Source organism: Rutidosis leptorrhynchoides, chromosome 2 (genome assembly GCF_046630445.1).
Source record: "Rutidosis leptorrhynchoides isolate AG116_Rl617_1_P2 chromosome 2, CSIRO_AGI_Rlap_v1, whole genome shotgun sequence".
Lineage (NCBI taxonomy): Eukaryota > Viridiplantae > Streptophyta > Magnoliopsida > Asterales > Asteraceae > Rutidosis > Rutidosis leptorrhynchoides.
This window is the reverse complement of record NC_092334.1, coordinates 226,748,851-226,754,322: the sequence shown is the minus strand read 5'-3', so window position 1 is coordinate 226,754,322 and position 5,472 is coordinate 226,748,851. Positions and strand designations below refer to the sequence as shown.

The 5,472-nt window shown below is 29.7% G+C and overlaps 1 long non-coding RNA gene across 1 annotated transcript; it reads left to right on the top strand.

Annotated features, from left to right (window-relative positions):
- Positions 1 to 2,682: 2,682 nt before the first annotated feature.
- Positions 2,683 to 3,431, top strand: LOC139891696 (uncharacterized). The gene is made up of 2 exons (XR_011773807.1): positions 2,683 to 2,815; positions 2,977 to 3,431. It is a non-coding gene; the product is annotated as an uncharacterized lncRNA (long non-coding RNA).
- The last annotated feature ends 2,041 nt before the right edge of the window (positions 3,432 to 5,472 follow it).

Sequence of the window (5,472 nt, the reverse complement as noted above, 5' to 3'; positions counted from 1 at the left end):
TCAAGGATTCAAGTGTGGACTAATGTTGGTATTCCTTCGTTCGACTCATGGTTGCTTTGGATAGCTTGGTTGGATGCTTGGTCGTGTTCGAGAAAACAGATGGATCATGCGTACGTCATTGGAGCAGCATATATGTGGATTATGTGGCGGTTCAGAAACGGGATGATTTTCGGTACTCAAAAATTGAAGAAATGTGATCTTTTTGATTCTATATGTAATTTTTCATTTTCTTGGATTAGATATAGAAGCAAATGTAATTTATCTAGGACCGTTTGGTTTCATAATCCTTTGTAACTCTTTGTTTTGTGCGCCTCTTCTAGCGACTTGCTAGGTTGAGGTTGTTTATAAAATGGCTGTTCGAAAAAAAAATATATATATATATATATATATATATATATATATATATATATATATATATATATATTAAAACGTCGTTACAACGATTATCGTTACATATATAACTCGTTTCGAAACTCTTAAGTTATTGGTCTTGTTTTACATATGTAGTTCATTGTTAACACACTTAATGATATATTTAATTATCATTTTATCATGTTAAACATAGTGTATCAATATCTTAATATGATTCATATGTATTTAGTAAGACGTTGTTATAACGATAATCGTTATATATATCGTTTCGAGTTTCTTAATTCAATAGTATCATTTTTATGTATATAACTCATTGTTAATATACTTAGTGTGATACTTACCTATGATAATTCTTCTGTTAACTATATATATATATATATATATATATATATATATATATATATAGTTGTTACAAGTTTTAAACGTTCGTGAATCGCCGGTCAACTTGGGTGATCATTTGACTACATAAACTCATTTCAATTAATCAAGTCTTAACAAGTTTGATTGCTTAACATGTTGGAAACATTTAATCATGTAAATATCAATTTCATTTAATATATATAAACATGGAAAAGTTCGGGTCACTACACACAGCACGTCGAATAACATCGATCGGATGCTAGTCCGTATAACCCGAAAGCAATGGAGAAACAAAATCCAATATCGATCTCTTATTATAGTCGATCAAAAGAAAATAACCAAAGATGAACTTTGTGCTCGTAAAAAACAAAACAAAATAGTTTCTTCCTATTCCTTTTGGGTAACCGTCGAAGACCAAAAAAAGGCGTAACATCCTTACCCATGCAAATCAGAGGAAAAAGAACTTTGAAAATATGATGGCCGAGTATATATTTTCTTATCAAACCTTTTTGATTTTTGTGATGCAACTTGTTATATATATATATATATATATATATATATATATATATATATATATATATATATATATATATATATATATATATATATATATATATATATTTCTACCTACTCATAAAAAGAGTCATTTGTTTACTGTACATGTTTTGTTTTATGCGATCTCCTTGTTTGCTCGTTGCATTTGTTTCCATATTATTTACAATCTGGCCTTTCTTGACCCCCACTTCTAGAATATTGGCACTACTACAAAAACAGAGATTCCAAACCAGTTTTAAAACCGGTTTGTAAAGGCAGGGGTTTGGAAGTCTCAGACCGGTTTTAAAACTGGTTTGAAAAGCTGGGAATCCAAACCGGTTTTTATAATAAAAGGGGTTTGGAAAGTCCACATTGCAAACCTGTTTTTATTTAAAACCGGTTTGGGTTCTGAATTTAAAAAAAAAATGATTTACAGCTAATCTGCATTTTTATCTTTGCTAATTAATCTTCATCGTTCGCTAATCTGCATCTTCATCTTCGCTAATCTTCATCCTTTCCGGTAATCGATCTTCATCCTTCGAATACAAACAACGCCATATACTCAAATCAAAATACACAAAGTGAAGATGGTTACAAATAAACAAAATAAAGCAAATAAGCAAAACAAATATATAAATCGAACCTGTTCACAATTGTTAGAAATTTCATCTTCAACTTGTTCATCTTCAACTTGTTTATAGTTATTTATCTTGTGGAACATAAAAAAATTAGATCGAAGGATGACGATTAAAAACTTACGATGTACACGATGAAGATCGATGAAACTTGAAAGAGATGAGGAAGTTTTACCTTATCGTGTAGAAACAGAGATAGTTCGATCGATCTTGTGATAGTGATGAACGTATAGATCGATAGAGAGATATATGTATGTTTGTGGGTAAAAATGAAGTGAGTTTGATAAAATGTGTAAAAATGAAGTGAGTTTGGTAAAAATGAAGTGAGTTTGCAGATCTAGATTTTGAATTATTCAAAATTTTGACATTCCCGCCACCAATTTCGGAAATGCACAAGTATATGAGCACTTTGCAAACCGGTTTTAGAAAAAAACAGGTTTGCAAAGTCTACTTTCCAAACCTGTTTTCTTAAAAAACCGGTTTGCAAAGTCGAAACCTGTTTTTTTTTTTAAAACAGGTTTGCAAAGTCTACTTTCCAAACCTGTTTTTTGTAAAAACCGGTTCCCCATTTTCGAATTTTTTAAAACCGGTCTCGTTTCACTTTGCAAACCTATTTTTAGGGGTTAAGGTAAAAATCGATTTGCATTGGAGGTTTGCATTCTCATTTGTGTAGTAGTGTGGCCATCAAATTACGGAGTAATATTTTTAAATACCACGTTTTTCTTAAACTTCCAGAGTAAGAAACTAATAGTCATATTTGATTTTTCTTCTCTTGGTTGGATGCCACGTCTTTCTTTCTTATTAGTCAACATGTACGTGTCTCTATCTCCAACAACTCATCTTCCTTTATAATTATTTGGTTTTCATCCCCTCTTTCATATACTCTCTTCTTGCGATGGATATCTAGGATGAAGGTAATCTAAATGTTTTTCTGTTTCTCATTGTTTTTTAATAATTTGTTTGTTATTTATTGTTCATATGTATATGTATTTTTTGGAAATCTGTGTTTTTTCTGTTAACCTTTTTTTGTGTCTTTTCTGGATTTTGGTTTGATGATTCTTATTTTTTGAGATAGGTAAGATGATAAGATGAGAATTCAGATGCACGAATTAAGAACCGATTGAACTTGAAGTTGTGAGGTATGCGTCGAGTTAGTTTTTCCGATTTTGATTAGAAACATGATTCAAAATATGCCGAAGGCATCATATGGATTTTACAGAAGTACTATGTCTTCCAAGAACTCGGCCCTCGGGTTTGGCTTATTGGTTCGCACACGAGTTTGGTGAATGTTGGAGATATTAGACGATGAGTGGTGGTTGTTTTTTGAAAGGTTGAAGGAATCAAGTGTAAAGCTTAAGAAACAATCTTTGTCTTCGGACTAATATAATCATGTACAAATGTTGCAAGTTGCTAGCTATTATAGTACTTGTATCAGTTCATACAGAACTCATATGAGTCATTATTTTGATAAATTTCAAATATATTTTGTTCAATTGGCCCTCAATAAATGTCAAACATGATGGTTCAGAAGCTGACTAGCTATTATAGTGCTTAATACGAGTTGGTGTGTATACATGTTCGTGATATATTGCGTAGGATCTTATATAATTCAATTTACTTCAAGCAAATATGTTCATGCGTCCATCTGAATGTTTCAATCAACAATCTAATGACCAATGAATGCATTATTGTTTTGTTCCAAGTTGTTAGAAAAACAAACGTTGCGTTACTTCACTGATCCAATATGTAATATACAGTTATACACACACACACAATAACCATGTTAAGTTGATCTTGAGCCGTAGATATTGGAAAACATGAAAGTCTTGGTCCAGTTCAGGTGCAACCGAGCCTGGTCTGGTCAAGTGGAAGAAGTTGGGAATAATTTAATTGAAGGTCTATTTAAGAACTATGTGATTTGTAACAAATACATTTTGGAAACGTACATAATGCACATCCAGTAACAAATGTATGTATGTACCAACTTCAGCCATTTTTCCTTGTAATAAGTGTACTAACTTCAGTTCTCCATATAAATCGGTACAATAACAATAACGAGTGGTTATGAGTTAACGTTGTATTTTTAAATCATGCATTGTGTCGGGCCGTGCATATGCACGGTCAATGACCCCCTAGTGTGTATATATATATATATATATATATATATATATATATATATATATATATATATATATATATATATATATATATATATATATAGGGGCACGATCCATGGATAAGCTTAAAAGGAGTACAAACCGGATAAGCAAAATAAATTTTTTTTTTTTTGAATTTTTTTTTTACATTCATAAATCTGCATTAAAATGCACATCTAATCAATTTTTTTCATAGAAAAAAAAGTTCAAAATCTGTTTATGATGAATGATAAAAAAACAGATGAATGGTTAATTTAACCATTCATCTGGGTTTTTTTTAGCATTGATTAATTTTATCATTAATCGTAAACAAGATGAATGATAAATTAACCCGATGAATGGTTAATTTTACCATTCATCATCAATTTTTACCATTCATCATCGATGTTTACCATTCATCATCGATTTTCGAACGATTTTGTTCAAAAACTTTTTAAAATTTTTTCGTTTTCTTCTATTTGCATATTAAAGGATCGTTTTTTTTATAAAAAAAAAATTTGAAATTTTACTTATCCAGTTTGTGCCCCATTTAGTGCTTATCCAGTAACAAATGTATGTATGTACCAACTTCAGCCATTTTTCCTTGTAATAAGTGTACTAACTTCAGTTCTCCATATAAATCGGTACAATAACAATAACAAGTGGTTATGAGTTAACGTTGTATTTTTAAATCATGCATTGTGTCAGGCCGTGCATTTGCACGGTCAATGACCCCCTAGTGTGTATATATATATATATATATATATATATATATATATATATATATATATATATATATATATATATATATATATATATTTCAATTTTGACGGCTGGTCGGTGGCTATATGATCTGCATGCATATACTACATACATATATGATAACATGAATACATCACATGATACAAGTTGTAGTACATAAATTTAATTCCTTTTTTTTCTTAAAAAAAAAACCCGGGGGTGTTTGAATTAGCGATATGAAAATTGATTATGCGTTTTAAATAATCAGAATCAGATAACCAGCTGTATCAAAACGTGATTTGGTTTAATGGTGTTTGGATTTAATTATGTTGTTTAATATCGCAATAATGAGATAATCAGTATTTTGAGTGTTTGGCAAAATCAAATTATTTGATAACTTACATGTAAATTATTCTCTCTTTTTTTTAAAGAAATATTTATATATTTAAAAGAATCCATCATATTACTTTAAGATATGCTAGACTAATAATTAAAATTAAAATTATCCTATATATCATAAATGGATCTTTATTAACATCATATACATGTAAACTAACAATTTTAACACTAAAATATACTTTCTTCGTTCCTATAAAATTTTCTTAGATAAAAAATACACAGTTTAAGAAAATGTCATAAAGTACTGTATTTTTTCTGTTTACTTTTCAGTTTAATCTTACTTTTTCTTTCTCCCT